Source organism: Prionailurus bengalensis, chromosome A1 (genome assembly GCF_016509475.1).
Source record: "Prionailurus bengalensis isolate Pbe53 chromosome A1, Fcat_Pben_1.1_paternal_pri, whole genome shotgun sequence".
NCBI classification, from domain to species: domain Eukaryota; kingdom Metazoa; phylum Chordata; class Mammalia; order Carnivora; family Felidae; genus Prionailurus; species Prionailurus bengalensis.
Window position 1 is genome coordinate 213026892 of NC_057343.1, and position 19450 is coordinate 213046341.

At 42.3% G+C, this 19450-nt stretch overlaps 1 long non-coding RNA gene across 1 annotated transcript; it reads right to left on the reverse strand.

Annotated features, from left to right (window-relative positions):
• Nucleotides 1-8080: 8080 nt before the first annotated feature.
• Nucleotides 8081-14861, reverse strand: LOC122494770. The gene is made up of 3 exons (XR_006300272.1): nt 14597-14861; nt 13340-13541; nt 8081-11274 (listed from the first exon to the last, which is right to left on the reverse strand). It is a non-coding gene; the product is annotated as an uncharacterized LOC122494770 (long non-coding RNA).
• Nucleotides 14862-19450: the final 4589 nt, after the last annotated feature.

Here is a 19450-nt window from a genome sequence, read left to right on the forward strand (position 1 = left end):
AACTACTGGGACCTCATGAAGATAAAAAGCTTCTGCACTGCAAAGGAAACAATCAACAAAACTAAAAGGCAATCAACGGAATGGGAAAAGATATTTGCAAATGACATATCGGACAAAGGGCTGGTATCCAAAATCTATAAAGAGCTCACCAAACTCCACACCCAAAAAACAAATAATCCAGTGAAGAAATGGGCAGAAAACATGAATAGACACTTCTATACAGAAGACATCCAGATGGCCAACAGGCACATGAAAAGATGCCCATCAGGGAAATACAAATCCAAACCACACTCAGATACCACCTCACACCAGTCAGAGTGGCTAAAATGAACAAATCAGGAGACTATAGATGCTGGTGAAGATGTGGAGAAACGGGAACCCTCTTGCACTGTTGGTGGGAATGCAAACTGGTACAGCCGCTCTGGAAAACAGTGTGAAGGGTCCTCAAAAAATTAAAAATAGATCTACCCCATGACCCAGCAATAGCACTGCTATGAATTCACCCAAGGGATACAGAAGTGCTGATACATAAGGGTGCTTGTACCTCAATGTTTATAGCAGCACTTTCAACAATAGCCAAATTATGGAAGGAGCCTAAATGTCCATCAACTGATGAATGGATAAAGAAGATGTGGTTTATATATACAATGGAATACTACTTGGCAATGAGAAAGAATGAAATCTGGTCATTTATAGCAACATGGATGGAACTGGAGAGTATTCTGCTAAGTGAAATAAGTCATAAAGACAGATACCATATGTTTTCACTCTTATGTGGATCCTGAGAAACTTAACAGAAGACCATGGGGGAGGGGAAGGAAAAAAAAAAGAGGTTAGAGAGGGAGGAAGCCAAAACATAAGAGACTGTTAAAAACTGAGAATAAACAGGGTTGATGCGGGTGGTAGGGCGGGGGGGGGGGGTGATGGGTATTGAGGAGGGCACCTGTTGGGATGAGCACTGAGTGTTGTATGGAAGCCAATTTGACAATAAACTTCATATTAAAAAAAAATTTAAATAAAATGCAAAGCATGGATTAAATGACAACTGAGCCACAGCTAAGGAATGAATTAACAAATTGGAAGAAAAAGCTGAAGAATCACCTTGTAATGCTATACAGAGAAATAAAAGTATGGAAGGTATGTAACTGAGGCTAAGAGATATGGAGAAAGATATAGATATTAAAAATATATTTAATTAGAATTCCAGAAGGAGATAATAGACAGAGGGAAGTAAAGGCAATATTCAAAGCAAAACTGAAAAACATAAATTGGTGACAGACATGATTTCTCAGATTGGAGAACATCAAATCCCAAGCAAGATAATAAAAATAAGTCCATTACTACAAACATTATAATGAGGACTTTAGAAAGCTAAAGACAGATCATAAAAAGAACTAGAGAGAAAGGAGAGAACATAAGCCAAAAAGGAACAACAATTAGATACCAGTCTTCTCAACAGCAACAAGAGAAGCCAGAATCCAGGGGAACAATTCAAAGTGCTGAGAGAAAATAAATCACCTTGGAATTGTATACCCTGCTAAACTGTCATCCAAGACAAGGGACAAAATAAAGGCATTTTCAATAGAATGTGGGAAGGTATCTTCATACTCTGGGAACTCCTAAGCCTCTTCAGGGGATCTTCAGTGCCTGTCTCTATATCGAACAGATCTCGATGGTCATAAAAATTATAGAAACTGCTGCACCTACATTTTATCACATTGGCAGCATTTAAAAAAATTATTCAGGCGCAGGGTCCCTGGGTGGCTCAGTCAGTAGAGTGTCCAACTCTTGATTTCGGCTCAGGTCATGATCTCACGGTCATGAGACTGAGCCCCAAGTCAGGTTCTGCACTGAGTGTGGGGCCTGCTTGGGATTCTCTCTCTTTTCTCTCTGCCCCTACCTTGCTTGCATTCTCTCTCTCTCTCAAAACTAAAATAAATAAACATTAAAAAAAAAAGCACTATTCAAGTGCACAAGTTCCTGGAAAGGAAAACTCAGGTTAGATGACACTGTGTGCTAATCTCTAGATTCATTTTGCACCCTTGCTTTTTGGCATGTTTTTTGAGCAAACATCAAAGTCACACACACACACACACACACACACACACACACACACACACAGAGTGTTGGGAGGAGCTGCCAGAGGAGATTTTGTGAAGGACAGGAAGTTCAGGGCAGTTATACTTGATATTCATTGCTGATATGAACAGAGTGAGGAGTTTCAAGTTTTCTAATATGCTCTAAGAGTCCATGTTCTAGGCTGAGTTTTGTCTCCCCTGTATTCATATGGTGACATCCTAACCCCTAGTTCCTCAAAATATGACTGTTTTTGGAAACAGGACTTTTTTTTTTTTAATTTTTTTTTCAACGTTTATTTATTTTTGGGACAGAGAGAGACACAGCATGAATGGGGGAGGGGCAGAGAGAGAGGGAGACACAGAATCGGAAACAGGCTCCAGGCTCTGAGCCATCAGCCCAGAGTCTGACTCGGGGCTCGAACTCACGGACCGCGAGATCGTGACCTGGCTGAAGTCGGCCGCTTAACCGACTGCGCCACCCAGGCGCCCCTGGAAACAGGACTTTAAAGAGATAAGTAAGTTAGGGTGGGCCCTAACCCAACCTGACTACTGTCCGTATAGGGAGAGATGATCAGGGTGCAGAGATACACCAGGGAAATGCACACACAGAGACACAACCGTGTGCACAGGCAGACAGACCGTCTGCATGCTAAGGAGAGACGCCTCAGCAGAAACCAGTCCTGCCAGCACCTGGATCTTGGACTTCCTGCTTCCAAAACTGAGAAAAGAAATTTCTGTTAAGCCACCCCGTCCACGGTATTTTGCCATGACAGCCAGGGTGAACTAAGCCCGCTTCTCTCCCTTCAGTAAGTACCCCCTTCTCTCCTCTGGCAATACTCATCAAAAGGCTCTGTTTTTTGTCATTGAATATGAAGCTTTTGCTTTTTCTGGGTCAGAATCAACCAACTGGATAACTGATACCACGTGGTCCAAACGGACTGATGCTCTCCCTTCCGACTCCTCTAGGATGCCCACGTGTCACTTGGCGATGCAGCCCGTCAGTCACCTTGGCTGACTGACCGGAACCAAGTTCAGTCATGGGCCGGAGCACTAAAGAAGATCTCCCTGCTCTCTTTCCATAGAATTCCTCCTTGTGTTCTTTTTCTAACTCAGGCCTCCCGTGGGGCAGAAGATTGATTTTCCTCAGCCGTGTCATGATCTATGCTTCCTACACCATCTATACCACAAACGTTCAGTTTTTCTTTTCTTTTCTTTTCTTTTCTTTTCTTTTCTTTTCTTTTCTTTTCTTTTCCATTTTCTTTTCTTTCTTTCTTTCTTTCTTTCTTTCTTTCTTTCTTTCTTTCTTTCATTTCTTTCTCTCCTTCTTTCTTTTCTTTTTTCTTTTCTTTTCCATTTTCTTTCTTTCATTTCTTTCTCTCTTTTCTTTCTTTCTTTCTTTTCTTTTTTTTTTCTTTTTTTTTTTTCTTTTTTTGGCTCTTGGGGCTTGCAGTGATTCCTAGGAGTGAGATGAATAAGATGTTGAAAGCCCAGGCCAGACAGTTCCCCACCCCAGATATGGAAACTTCGGGAGACAAACATTTCTTACGCTGTGCACCAAAGGCACGCTGCAGTGTGTGGAGGAATGCAGAACACTCCCACTGCAGTTAGACGTCCAGAGAGCTTTTTTAGCCTTGAGAGTTATAGACAAATGTAAAGCAACTCAAAAAGTCCTAAATTCCTGAGTACTGTTTGGATATGATTAGCCAGACTATTTTGGTCTCAATAGAGTTTTAAACGTTAAAGTTAATAACATCTCTAATAGAATATTGCAGCCTGTGTCAAATTCCAGGGTTTTCTTTTTTTTAAACAGTGGGACTTGGAGCCTGTGGTTTCTCAAGGTACCTCAGGGGGTGGGGACTCAGGAAAGGGGCCCCTCATTCTCGCTTTAATTCCTGTGGATCCAATTCTACCTGGGATTAGAATCTATGGTCCTAATCCTAACCCACTACTTTTTTCTTTAACTCAAGTACTTAAAGAACAATTATAGATAGCAGTTATAAAGTTCCCACAAATATTCAACGCCCACTCCTGTGGGAAGATTGTATATCCTCACTCTGGTGGACTGAGATGTGGCCATGAGCCTTGCTCCGAGTAACGGAATGTGAATGGAAGCGGCCTGTGTCACTTCCAGGTGGGAACCTCAGAATCCTGTGTATGATTCACTGTATTCTCCTCCCTCACACCCCCACCCCTGTTTTTGGAAATCATGGAGGTAGAGTGGAGATGGACTTCCATCAGCCTTGGGTTCTTGAGTGACTACAATGTAAAGAGCTCCTGCCAACTCACATGGGACATGTAATAGTGGGAGATGAACTTGGTTGTTTTAAACTGTTGAGGTTTTCAGGTTTGTTAACTATAGCACAACCTGGCCTATCATTTAAAAAAATTAAAAAAAATTTTTAATGTTTATTTATTTCTGATACAGAAAGTGAGTGGGGAGGGGCAGAGAGAGAGGGAGACACAGAATCTGAAACAGGCTCCAGGCTGTGAGCTGTCAGCACAGAGCCAGACGTGGGGCTCGAACTCACAAACTACAAGATCATGACCTGAGCCAAAATCGGATGCTTAACTGACTGAGCCACCCAGATGCCCCCCCCCAAAAAATCTTTTTTTAAGTTTATTTATTTATTTTTGAGAGAGAGGGAGACAGAGCATGCGAGGGAGGGAGGGCAAGGGAGTGAGAGGATCCCAAGCAGGCTCCATACTGTCAGCATCAGAACCCGATGCGGAGCTCAAACCCACAAATCATGAGATCATGATCTGAGCAGAAATCAAGAGTCTGATGTTCAACTGACTGAGCCACCCAAGTGCCCCAGGCCTGTCTTGAGTAATACAATAAATAGATTGTCTTCAGGCATTGTAGAATGCCTTTAAAATTTTTTAAAATTTTAAGTAAAAAACACTTTTTATTTAAAGTTGTATTCTGAGATAGTGCATATTAATAAAAGGGGAGAAACATTTACTAATAACAAAGAGGCAGTACCTCCTTCATCCCCAAGAGCTCACAAATTGGGCATCTAACAGCCTCAGTTCAACTCCCCTAGGGCAAATCTAGGTGGGAGTCAGCAAACTTTTTGTAAAGGGCCAGATTGTACATATTTTTACATTGTGGTGCATATGGTCTCTCTCTACTCAACTCTGTCATTGGAGCTCAAATGTGGCCTTACACAATGTGTAAACTAATGGGTGTGGCTGTGTTACACTACACTTTTATTTATTGAAACAAGCTGGCCTATAGTTTGCCCATTCCTGGTCTGAGGCACAGAGACCAGCATGCAACCCTTCAGATCTCCAACCCCTGCCAATCACTTTTCCCAAGCTTTATTGGAATATAATTGACACAACACTTTGTAAGTTTAAGGGCTACAACATAGTGATTTGATGTATTTACATATTGCAAAATGATTGTCACCATAGCTTTAGCTAACACCTCCATCATGTCATATAATTACCATTTCTTTTTTGTGGTGAGAACATACAAGATCTACTCGTAAAAACTCTCAAGTATATAATACAGTATTATTAACTATAATCACCATGCAGTATATTAGATCTCGAGAACTTATTCTTCTTCTAACTTATACCCTTTGACCAACCTCTCCCCATTCCCCCACCTTCCCACCCCACTGCTTACCACCCCACTACTCTGTTTCTGTGAGTTTGGCTTTTTTAGATTCCACAGGTATGCAATTCCATGATATTTGTCTTTCTCTATCTGAGTCATTTGACTTAGCGTAACGGCCTTGAGATTCATCCATGTTGTGGCAAATGGCAGGATTTCCTTCTTTCTCATGGCTGAATAATATTCCACTGCCTATGTATATATACCATATCTTCTTTATCCACTTATCTCTTGATGGACACTTAGGTTGTTTGCATGTCATGGCTATTGTGAATAATGGTGCAATGAACATGGGGGGTGCAGCTATATTTCCAGGATTCTGTTCTCATTTCCTTTGAACACATGCCCAGAAGTGGCATTACTTGATCATATGGTAGTTCTGTTTATAATTTTTTGAAGATCTTCAGTAACTCTATACTGTTTTCTATGGTGGCTGTACCAATTTACAGTCCCAGCAATAGGGCACGAGGGTTTTCGTTTTCTCCACATCTTTGCCTACACTTGTTATCACTTGTCTTTTTGATAGTAGCCATTCTAACAGGTGTTAGGCAGTATCTCATTGTTGTTTTGACTAGCATTTCCCTGATGGTTAGTGACATTAGTGAGTACCTGTTCATACAGCTGTTGGCCACTTGTATGCCTTTTTTTTTAAATTGAGGTATAATTGACATGTAACATTATATTAACTTTATTTTTTTTTTTTTAAATTTTTTTTTTTTCCAACGTTTATTTATTTTTGGGACAGAGAGAGACAGAGCATGAACGGGGGAGGGGCAGAGAGAGAGGGAGACACAGAATCGGAAACAGGCTCCAGGCTCTGAGCCATCAGCCCAGAGCCTGACGCGGGGCTCGAACTCACGGACCGCGAGATCGTGACCTGGCTGAAGCCGGACGCTTAACCGACTGTGCCACCCAGGCGCCCCACATTATATTAACTTTAGATGTACAACATAATGATTCACTACATGCCTATTCAGTTCCTCAATCCATTTTTAAAAAAAAAAATCAGGTTGTTTGGGGTTTTTTTTTTTGGTGTTTAGTTGTATGAGTTCTTTATATTTTGGATATTTTCCCTCTTACAGACATGTAGTTTGCAAATATTTTCCTTCACTCAGTAGATTGTCTTTTAATGTTGTTGATTATTTGCTGTGCAGAAGCTTTTTAGTTTGATGTAGTCCCACTTGTCGATTTTTGCTTTTGACTTTTGCCTCTTCGTTTGGTGTCATGTCCAAAAAAATTATTGCCAAGATCCACGTCAAGAGGCTTTTCCCCTTATTTTTTTTCTAGTTCTACAGTTTTGAGTCTTATATTTATTTATGTTTAATTTTTTTATGTTCATTTATATTTGAGAGAGAGAGAGAGAGAGAATGTGTGAGAAGTGGAGGGACAGAGAGAGAGAGGGAGACAAAAAATCTGAAGCAGGCTTCAGGCTCTGTCTGAGCTGTCAGCACAGAGCCTGACGTGGGGCTCAAACTCACAAGCTGTGAGATCATGACCTGAACCAAAGTTGGATGCTTAACTGACTGAGCCACCCAGGTACCCTGAGTCTTACATTTTAATCTTTAATTCTTTTTTTTTTAATTTTAATGTTTATTTATTTTTGAGAGAAAGAGTGGGGGGGAGGCGTGGGGGAGAGAGAGGGAGAGAATGAGCAGAAGAGGGGCAGAGAAAGAGGGAGACATAGAGTCCAAAGCAGGCTCCAGGCTCTGAGCTGTCAGCACAGAGCCTGAAGCGGGGCTTGAACTCACAAGCTGTGAGATCGTGACCTGAGCCAAAGGTGGAAAGTTGACTGACTGAGCCACCCAGGCGCCCCAATCTTTAGTTTGTTTTGAGTTAATTTTTATGAGTGGTACACAGTAAGAGTCCAGGTCCAGTCTTCTCTGTATGTGGTTACCTAGTTTTCCCTAAACTTATTTTATTGAAGAGACTCTCCTTTCCCCAAAGGGTACTCTTGGTTCAAATACCAGCTGCCTGCATATGTCCTATCAGCCACTCTTGAGGAACTAAATCAGGTGGTCAAACATATTCATTTACTCAGCTGTTCACTCACTCATTCATTCACTCAACCATGATACTCTGATAACCTGTTATGTACTAGCCAGTGTGTCAAGCGCTGGGGACAGAGTAGAAAAAAAACTAAGATCTCCCATAGGACTTAGAGGAAAGTGCAGGGTAACATACAATAGAGAAATTAACAGGGTGCCTGGGTGGTTCCGTCAGCTAAGCATCAGACTTTGGCTCAGATCATGAACTCACAGTTCATAGTTCTAGCCCCCGCTTCGGGTGAGCCCCGCTTCTCTCTCTCTCTCTCTCTCTCTCTGCCCCTCATTCTCTCCCTTGCTCACTTGTGCCCCCCCCCAAAAACAAACAAACAAACCGGTAGAGAAATAAACAAGATATTTTACAATAATAGTAAGCACTGTGAATAAAACAAAACAGCATAACATAACGGGACCAACATTAGACCCGATGCCACAGAAGGGCTCCTTGAAGAAGATACATTTGAGCTGAGACTTCCAGGCCCAGCTAGATAAGCAGAACTGAGGTGATTTTAGCCTCCCCTTCTTTCTCCTAAAACCCGCTTAGTGGTATATGAAACTCCACTTCCCCAACTGGAGGAAACAGCTTTCAAGTACAAAAGCACAGTAGAGTTCCATTTTAGTGTGAATGGGTTTCGTCTGAATCATCACTGGCCAATGCATCCATCAGTGTGAATGACTGGTGGTCATACCCTACTGTGCCTGGCCAGGCCAGGGCAGGAGCGGAGTGACAGAACCTGTATGAATGCTGGCTGCAGTAGAGCTCATTAGGGGGCTCTGCACTCAGAACCTTGCCAGGGATGCAGGGAGCCATACACAGTCCTCTGAGTGAGAGAGAAAGTGGAGAGAATTTGGGGGAGGAGATTTCTCTCCTGAGGAGAAAAAGGCCCCCAAAGTCTTGGCAAGAGATGAACAGCCTTACAATTCTCCATCCCTTTAATGTTTTGTTTTTTCCTACCCTTAGGTAGCTTTGCTTTCACAGTTTACACAGAAATTTTGTTTGCTTCTTTGCTTTTACTATGTTTAGTTCCCAGGGATCTGTTTATTAAGACCTTACTGCCTTTATTTTCTACCCCACACAGCCGGGCGCTTAGTAAATGCTCAATAAATGCATGCCACTTGATTGCTTTCCTTGGTAATTATGTTCTAGAAATAGCAGTAGTATATTACTGAGCTGCCTTATTATCTCCCTCCCTACCATGGGCTTTTATGCCTCACAAACATTTATGGCTAACCAAAGAAAAGGAGAATCTCATGCCTTTTTTTTTTTTTTTTTTTGGTTTTCTCTAAGTGTATTTTTAAAGTCTGTTTAAATGTACAAGAGAAAAAGAAGACATTTGATTGAAGGGTTTTGTGTGGAAGATGGGAAGAGAATCCTTTGCTCAGGGTCTCATTCACTGTCCATGGTTTTGTGACCTAAACTGTGGGAGGAAAGAGCTGCAGTTGATGCCTTAGTCAACCGCTAAGGAGAGACCAAGATTGGGATGGAGAATTCCTGCCTCCTCTCCAAATCCTTGCTAGCTTGGGTAAGGAGGCCTCCTATGTATTTATGAGACAAAAGGCATTTTGAAAGTCTGAGCCTTTCCCGAGACGGGATGCGTCTGATGCTTTAGTCTGGCCATTCTGGGAAACACGGACCATTTTTACGTGCCGAGGAAAATGTTCAACATATTATTCATTCTTAACTGTTGTCAGTGAAGTATCACAGAGCCTCTGTCTCTAATGAGATCCTTTCCCAACCACCCCGCAATACATGTCATGTTATCTTTTGCTTTGGAAAAACTGTTTTTAGGACATCATAGTAAGCAGCCAGAGCCAAGCTAGCATAGGTGATGACAGGACGAAGTCTGGAGCCAGGTCCTGTGGCTTTGAATCCCAGTGCTACTGCCTACTGGCTGTGGGACCCAGAGTAAGTCCATTGGCGTCCCCGAGACTCCGTTTCTCGTCTATATAATGGGGCCAAGAAGAGAGCCTGCCTCATTAGGGATTTTGTGAGGATGAAATGAGAAGATGGGAGTAGAGCGCTCGCTCCAGGATCTGACACGCAGGAAGCCGTCCGTGAACATCAGCAACGATTCGATCGTTACTGCTCCACCGCTGATGATATATTTCTAGAAAGAGGATTGTGTTTCCTCTTTCCTTTCTAAAACACAAGAGAGTCACTGAACACTAACCAGCATGGCTGAAGGGCAATTTAGGAATGAAAAAATCTCTAAACCTCATTGTTCGAAAGCTCTGTGTTTTATCACAGTATTCTAAAACCACTTTAAAATCATTCAGCATTTCCATGGTAGTATCATGTACAGTATTTTAAAAAGCAGAGAGTTATCAGCTGGGGGATTAGGTTACATTCTGTACATGTAATGTACAGAGAGAAACTCTACTCTTTTTTAGGGGTTTGGTTCTGTTCCTGGCTTATATATCAATTTCCTCTTCCTGTTCAAACCCAGACGGTTCACATTCCTGCACAACTTTATGGTTATTGGTGTTTCTGTGGAAACAACCACCTCGGAAGTGGCATTTCCCAGGCTACGAGCCTCACATTAAGCTTTCTTGGCAAGATGAGAGAAGGGTGTTTCAGATCCATAAAACCCATAATTTTAGCATGATTGTCAGATAATAAGGATAATAATAGAGCTGTAGAGCTTTAGAACTAGAAGAACATTAGATCCCATCGAGGCCAACCCCCTCATTTTACAGATGAGTAAGGACCTTATGCTGAAACCATGTCTGACAGTCCTAAAAGGGTTTCCACACAGATTATGTCATTTGTCTTCCCAACGCCTCCTTAGATGGTCAGTAAGTAGGTATTACTTATCTCCACTTTGTTGATGAAGAAACTGAGGCCTAGGCCATGAAAGAAAGCAATCAATGGGCACATCTACAACTCAACACTTTGACTGTCTTGTCAGCGCCCTTCCCATCGCGGCCTGACACCTCTCAGGACCCTGTATGTCTATTGGAACCATCTAGACTTCAGTTTTCCCAGACTTGATACTTTTGGACTTTGAAGCCCTGTCGTATGCAGAACAAACTCTAAGGCCGTCAACATGATGCATGAGGCCTTCACCCCTGTCCTTTGCCCCTCTCTTCAGCCTCATCCCTTGCCATGCCGGGTTTCTACTTTTTGCTGTAACAAATCGAAAAGCAGTTACCACTGCTTGGAACAACTTTCCAATTTACTTTTTTTCACCCTAACTTTTTTTTTTAAGAATGAGCCTGAGATGCTCATCATTTTTCTCGAAAACCTACCCTAGCCGTTGCTCTAGAAAAGGTGGGTCTATACACTGCATGAATTTACCCAAACCTGATTTGACCAGAGATGGCCTTGAAATCTGGAGACAGGAAAATGAAGAGCTGTGTAGATCTGAGAACAGATAAGAATCCGGAGAGACTGAGGAAAATACAGAAAGAAGTTCACGTTGTTCCTGATAAACTTTATATCACCTGGTTCCAAATCCTTAGCTTCCATGAGATACTCCTGTGTGATCCACAGATTCTCCCTTTGGCAGTGGTGTTCTGGTAAACCAGCCCCCTAAAAACAAACAAAAACAAACAAAGAAACAAACAACAGAGCCCTGATTTTTAGTGTTTGCCAATTCCTAGGGTGTAAATACTCCCACTGTGGCCTATTTCAAGCTATCATGAGGTTACCAAATGCAGAGCTGGGGAGACATGCACATACATTTGCCCTTCGTGGGCTCGTATGAACTGGCTGTACCTCATCACTGCATTGGGCTTAGGCTAAGTGAACGTTTCCTGTTCTTTGCATCCAAATCCTGTACTATATTAAATTAAGACACTGTTGATGGGCTACTTTATGTCTCACAATAAAGGGAAAAACACTACTTTTAAACTATACCATAATGCTTCAAGGCCAGTCCTCTGCCAGTCCCGCTAGCCACTTCTCCTTTGACACTTTCTCGTCTGGGCTTAGCAACTATTCCTCCTGGTAGCTGTGTTGCTAAGTGTGTGGTAGGCAATTCTTTCTTCGGTATCTTAGCAACGAAATGTAACACAGCTTCATTTACTTGTGGGTGTCTTCTTGAATCTAGGAACATACTTGCTGCTTTGTGAGCAAACACAGAGCTGCAGACATTCTTCTAATGATGAAGATCTGCTTTCTTAATATCAGAGTCTGGGCTTTCACTCTGCTCCCCTACTTTTCTGTGTAGACAATATCTTTCGGCTGTAACACGAAATCCTATGTAATTTCTTGAAGACATTTTATTTTATTTTTAAATTTGTTTAATATTTATTCATTTTTGAGAGGCAGAGAGAGACAGAGCGTGAGCGGGGGAGGGGCAGAGAGAGAGGGAGACACAGAATCCGAAGCAGCCTCCAGGCTCTGAGCTGTCAGCACAGAACTTGATGCGGGACTCGAAACCACGAACCGGGAGATCCTGACCTGAGCCAAAGTCAGATGGGTAACAGACTGAGCCACCCAGGAGCCCCTCTTGAAGACATTTTGAACAGCAGTTAAACTCCACATTAAATGTTGAAAATAACTCAAATGAACCGATGTCAAAATGAGCAAGTTTCTTCCTGTGGGTGTGATGACAGTGTCATTGTAGCTTGCCTGGCCCATAGCTACTATGTCTCCACCAGCTATTATGTCTCCACGGATTATAAGAAGAATCCTAGTTTCAGAGATGTTACAATGTAGAGAAGAGTGCATTTTAGAAGCAGTGAAATTAATCTCCTAACGCAGAAAGTAATTTGACTCAGCTACCACCACCTCAGTCTTTCCTAGTTATCGTTCGCTCCTTCTTCAGAGTTGGGCTGAGCACCCCACCTGGTGTTCCCATAGCATGCTGCGTATATCATCACGATGTCACTGAATGCAGAGTTGGGAAGATGGGTGGTGTCCTAATCATCTGTTTACCCAAGGAATGTTATCTTTGATAACTCTTTGGGTCCACAGAACATTGCACACTGTCTGGCACATAGTAGGTCCTCAGTAAATGCTTAATGATTGATTTGTGAGTCCTAGGAGAGAGTTTATCTTTCAGGCCAGCAGTGTGCAAAGTTCTGAGTGGGATAAACCCTGTCTGTCCCAGGTCCTCTCCTGCAGCAAACCACTCTCTGACCATCCCCCTGAATCATATCAAAATGAAAGAATGCACTGTCCCTCTTGCTTGCATTCTTCCTCATGCCCTTGATATGGGGAAACCAAGTCATATTAAAATTCTACTGAGTAATAATGGTATCGTGTTTATTCACCCCAGATATGTCATGCCTTTTTCTAAGGAGGTGGGAAGGGGCTAACTCACAGAAGAGGATCTTGATAAGAATTCTGGGCTGATTTGAGGACATTTTCGAGCCAGACTGCTTTTCCCTAAAGTCATACCACTTAAATGATTGCCCAAGTTCACTTTCTATCCTAATTTGGGGCCATGATGTATTAATTTAAATGGTCTGTATCATCTTTCCAATCACCCCCTTTGGAGGTCTTCTTGCCATATTTATGGGATTAGCTTGGGCAAGGGACCAGCATAGGTGACCCACCCCAACCTGTAGGGGAGGCAGGACCACTTGCTCTGAACTAACTCAACTGTGTTTTATTATCTCCCAGCCAAGAGTCACAAAACCCAACTCACGTCATTGCGATATCCTGTTTCCTTAAATGAGAGAAATCCTCAACCTCTTCCAGATCATCTTAATTCCTGCTCTTCTTCATGAGTGCCTCTCATCTTCCCCTCTATTTCCAAAACTTCCAAAAATAAGTCCCTTCAGATATTTGGTTTTCTCACAATACTCTTCTCTCCATGCACCGCTTTACCGTCCACGGTCTATCCCAACCTAGGAAAGTCGAAGAAAGAAGCACTCGTGATAGATGCCAATCAAATAAACAAACAGCAGTAATTCAGAAACTTACAATACAGTTTTCCCAGTTTTGGAGTCTCACACACTGGGATACTGGAAAGATATCAAAGGATGAGAAAGTGGGACCCCGTCCAACTCGAGGCACCTGAGATTTAATGCTCAGACAGAGGTGGGTGGGGGGACTGCTCCCCTGTTTCAAAAAGGCAAAACGCAGTCTCTAGTAACTCTTCTTCTGTATGGAGACTCTGTGGATCAAAAACCTCAAGAATGAAACACTTAATTACAACCAAACACGGAGTGAACGAAGGAATGAGAACGGTTTTATGTGAATCCTGCCCACAAAGGAAGGCAGCTTCTTCCAAATTTTGTAAGAGATCAGTGACAAGCGGGAATTTTTTATTTCTGGGCGCAGTGAGCAATCAATTTAAAGAGCTGTCCCCACGTATGTTTTCATAGTAAATAGGTACAGGCTCACCGCCCCGGTGAGCTTTGGGGCTGCCGAATAGTCTTGGAGCTTTTGTATGGACTTAATTTCATGACTGCGGAAAAACTATTTCAGCCATTTCCCTAACTTTAATAGTTTCCATCCGTAACCTCGAAAAGGAAGGTAAAAATAACGAATGGATGTGATGAGGGGGTTGCTCCTGAGTCTCTGTCAGCGCAGAGTCGTGCCAAGGACATGGCCCCAGGGAGGGGTGCGTGGCCCCTCGTCGTCTCTCACCGGGAGCCTCTTTTGTTAACGGCTTCTCTTGGCCATCATCTCTTCCAGACGCATGTGGCCAAATGATGCACTTGGCAGGAGATTGTCAGGAAAAGGGTATTCCTGGGGTGGAGGCTCTGAGTCGCAGACTGGGCAGCCAGTAGAGACAGCACAGTAGATTCAAACAGGCTAACTGTTTCAGCGCAGAGCCGGCCTCAACGGCCATGTGGCTGGGCTGACTCCTGAGGAGTCCTATCCCTCTGCGTCCATGCTCACTCGGGCTCCCGGGGTCCCCACCAGTCTCTCTGCATCCTCCCCTCCCTGCGCTCACCTCTCCTTCCCAACCACCGAAGCCAAAGTCATCTCTGAACGCCATCAAGCAATTTCCTGCTTCAGACATTTCAGTAGTTCCCATCACACTCAGAATCACGCTCAGACTCTTTATCTCAGCCTGCAAGGCCCTGTAACATCTGGCCACTCACTTCCCCTGCACATCACCTCACACGGTCTCTTCCTAGTTCCCTGGGCTCTTGCCAGTGGCCTCTGTCTCTTCCCTGAGCGTGCCACACCTTCCCCCCTCAGGGCCTGGGCACTCGCTGTTCCCTCTGTCTGGACTAGCACTGCCCATGTTTCCCCATTGTCATCCCTCTGGTCTCAGCACCCCCCCCCCCCCACCCGATGGCCCTACCCAGACCACCCAGTCAGATGTGGCAACCCTTTCCCAGTCATTCTCTGCCAGGTTTGCAAGTCTTTCTTTTATTTATTTTTCCCTGTTGATTGTTCCATTTTTCCTACCAGAACGTCAGGTCGTGAGGAGAGGGATTTTTATTTTGAACAGGGTAGCGTCCTTAGCACGGAGCTGGCACATAGTAGGAAGTCCATAAATACTTGTTGAGCAACCAAGTCCCTTAAGTTATTTGGCCCTTTGTCTTTCAGACCCCAGCAAAGCTCGCTCCCTCTCTTTCAGGATCTGACTCTAAATCCTGGAGGATCCTCCTGCTCCTAGAACCATTATTCATCACTCCCTTCTGCATTTGGACGAGTTTTTTGTTTGTTTGCTTGTTGGTTTGTTTTTTGAAAGGAGTGTGTTTTAACCAGGGTCTAGTACATTACGAGAACTTCAAGTGTCAAGCGATAAATGTGAACCAATGGAAAATGTTACTGCCATGGCGGGCTGCCCTTTTGTAAATCCAGTTGTGGCGTCCTTATGTCACTGCTCAGCCCAGTCACTAGCAGCGACATGTATTCTGGATCTCTCTCCACTGTGTGTTTCAGATAATTGACTCCAAGTGTGGCTCAAGCTCACTCTTCTTTTTCTGGCTTCTCTTGTGGTTCTTAAGGCAGGATGTTACATAAACCTAGGATTCAAAAATATGTTCTTCTGATACTTATTATTAGAAACACTAAGGTCTAGAAATATAGTTCACCTTAAGAGGAATTTCAATTGCTTTTACATGCATTATGCGATTGCAGTCATCAAACGTGAGACTCTGCCCTCCTCAGTGTGCCTATATTCACAGTTTGCAAAACACATTTGAATTATCGATCTTGCTTGAACTTCACAACCCGTGGAGCTGTCAGTGAAGAAATGACCCTCATATTACAGAGGGGGAAACCAGTTCAGAGTGGTTGGGAATCCCAAACTGTGTCCCAATTGACCAGATGTCCCAAAGCCCTTGCCTCATCACCATCACAATGTTGTTTTCATCGTGAAATTGAGTAACTCTGTAAAACAGGATCAAAAGTCTTGACTGCACGGGGTTACATATGTATGAGTACAGTTCACAACCTGCTGAAGACTCAAGTGCTTTTTCAGGAAAGGTTTCTGAGGTTTCCCTCACGAAGATCTCTGTTATTTTTTCTCCAGTGCGGATTCCCCCAGACATGGAGGGTCCAAATCAGTTTTTGATCCTCTTTAGATCACTAGCATTTTGATGTGGAGTTTATTAGATTCCAGTCAAAAGCAGTGGAGCCTGTCCAGTTCACCTGAAACAGGAACAGATTTGTTTTCTTCCATAGGTTTCAAAGTGTTGACAAAAGCACAAAGCCCCCTCCTTTAATACCACCTCAGTGACCCAAGGATAATTTGCACATGGGGTCTGAGCGTGTGTTACGTAGGTTTACACTTGGGAAAGGTGTCTGTGAAAATTACGCAGAGTATAAATTAAGGCTGTATCTCAAGGTTATCCTCAAAGCCTTCTGTTTCAATGCAGTTGGAAGCATAAAACATCACTTAGAATAAATGAGCTACAGCTATGGACAGGCAATCTTTCCTCTAACTCATGGTTTATTATCATGGTGTTTCAAGTGGAGGGGTTATTAGGCTTGTCCAATTCAAAAGACTGCCCTATACCTTTGGCAGAAAGATACAAGGGATGATATTTTCCTTTTTAAAGAAACATTTTGTACAGATGTACAATGTGAGCCTAGATACAGGAAAGTAACCTATTTCCTTCCAGAAGAAAACAGGATATGTATTTAGTACCTGATCACTTCCCTTTTGTTGCAGGTCCCAATAGCTACTATTTAGTGTAAGAACTCACTAATAATTATGAGGTATGTATAATCTTTTTTAAAAATCAGTTTACAAAGTTCTTCATATTATTTTCTTTATTCTCCCACCAACTCTGTGAATATCATTATCTTTGCTGACAACTGAGGAGACCAAAGCCCAGAGCAATCAAGGGGCTTTTTCCAGGCCACCCGGAGTATCAATAACAGAGGAACTAAAACCATGATTTCAGACTCCACAATACCTGCTTTCCACCACTGCCATGCTTTGTGAGAGCATTTTAGTAGAGTTGTCTGAAATGTTCACGTTAGAGGAAGAGAAAATGCTAATTACATATTACTTTTGAGCCCTAATCACCACTAAATTCCTGGTATCAAATTTCTAATTGGCTTGTTAATGAATTGACCAAGATAATCCTCCTACTAGATAATAAGCTACTCAATAATTGGAAGTTAGCTGCTGTTATCTCAAGGATGTGTGAAACCTAAGCCTGGCCATTCTAGGGGGAAAAAGGAAGCTGATCTGATAGTTGTGAGGTTTTCCTTGCCCCTGACCCCACCCTGCCCCATTTGAACAGAAGCACTCTGGAACAGCGTGGCCATTGTTACAACCTGATGGTACAGAATTTGGTCCTCGGATATCAGAAGATAAATTATGTTAGCTTGAGAGTCATCTTGGCCCTGTTTAAATGCCTCCCTTTCTGGGTCCCATTTTCAGAGTCAAGAACAAACTAACTTGTTCATACTTTACAGATGAACAGACTTGATAAGAAATAAAAAGGAGGCTGATGCCAGCCTCTTGGGTGTGTGACTTGGGTAGTGGCCCAGGATCCCCAAGCTCTTGGTGAATCCTTTGTGGTTGCCATCTTGAAATTCTTAAGGTTTGAACAAGGGGCTCCTCTTTCTCACTTTGTGTTTGTCCCTCAAATTAAGCAGCTGGTCCTACTTGGTACTGCAGGATATTAGCCTCAGAGATAGTGACCATGCCAGATTAGAGTGCTGCCAAGGTTTTAGGTCTCCCCCAAAACTTGGAGATAGGCCAACCTATTCCTGACAGATCCAAAAAAGTGTAGGGTCAGGACAATGCAGGGGCCACAGAGCCTCTAGTCCTCAGCAAAGGCAGAAGGCATAGCCCAGCCCCTGGCAGAAGGTTCCAGCTTAGGTGAAGCCAATGAGGTGGGTGCCTGGTGCTCCTACCCAAATGTGAGGGAAATATGAAGTGCCTCCAGGAATATAATACTAGTCTTATTTGGGACCTTCTTCCCACATACCTACTTAACCTACTTAAGGGAGTGTTGGCATGGTCATATGGGAAGCATGTTCAATATCCAATACAATATATATACAATATATTGTATATATATAAAATACAATCTTTTGGAACTTTTAAAAAACTCTTTTATTTTAGAAAGAATTTTGATTTTTTAATCCTAACATTTTTATTTAGTATAAAACAATATTCATTGAGAAACACATTTCATTACTGATGAGCAGAAAAAAAATTAAAAATCCCCCATGGTCTCACTCCCAAGAGGTGATCATTATTAACATTTTTAAAAATTTAGTTTGGTGGGGGTTGGAGCAGAGAGAGAGAGGGAGAGAGAGAATTCCAAGCAGGCTCCATGCTGTCAGCACAGAGCCTGACATGGGGCTTGAACTCATGAAACTGTGGGATCATGACCTGAATGGAAATCAAGAGTCAGACACTTAACCAACTGAGCCACCCAGGCACCGCTATTATTTATCTATTTATTTTAATTAATTAACTAATTAATTTAAATTTATATCCAAGTTAGTTAGCATATAGTGCAATAATGATTTCAGGACTAGAATCCAGTGATTCATCCCCCACACATAAAACCCAGTGCTCCTTCCAACAAGTGTCCTCTTGAATGCCCCTTTCCTATGTAGCCCATCCCCCTGCCCACAACCCCTCCAGCAACCTTCAGTTTGTTCTCTATATTTAAGAGTCTCTTACGTTTTGTCCCCCTTCCTGTTTTTATATTATTTTTGCTTCCCTTCCTTTATGTTCATCTGTATCTTTAATTCCACATATAAGTGAAGTCATATGATATTTGTCTTTCTCTGACTAATTTTGCTTAACATAATACCCTCTAGTTCCATCCACGTTGTTGCAAATGGTAAGATTTCATTCTTTTTGATTGCCAAGTAATACTCCATTGTGTGTGTGCATATATGTGTGTGTATATGTATGTATATGTATGTATATATGTATGTGTATGTATGTGTATGTGTATGTATATATATGTATATGCATATATGTATATATATGAATGTGTGTGTGTGTATATATATATATATATGACATCTTTATCTGTTTATCTGCACCAATTTGCATTTTCACCAGCAATGCAAAAGAGTTCCTCTTTCTCTGCATCCTTGCCAACATCTGATGTTTCCTGAGTTGTTAATTTTAGCCATTCTGACCAAGTACCCCATTATTAACGTTTTAACATATACATATATATATACATACACACATAGTTATTTTTATTTTCATTTAATATTTTGAGAATACAATCCCGTGCCATTAGATATTCCACCACTGTATCACAATAAGTCTACCATGATTGCAATCACATTTATAGTTTATCGAACTAACCTCTGGCTTGATATTTAGATTAATTTTCATTTCTTGCTACTTTACACAGTT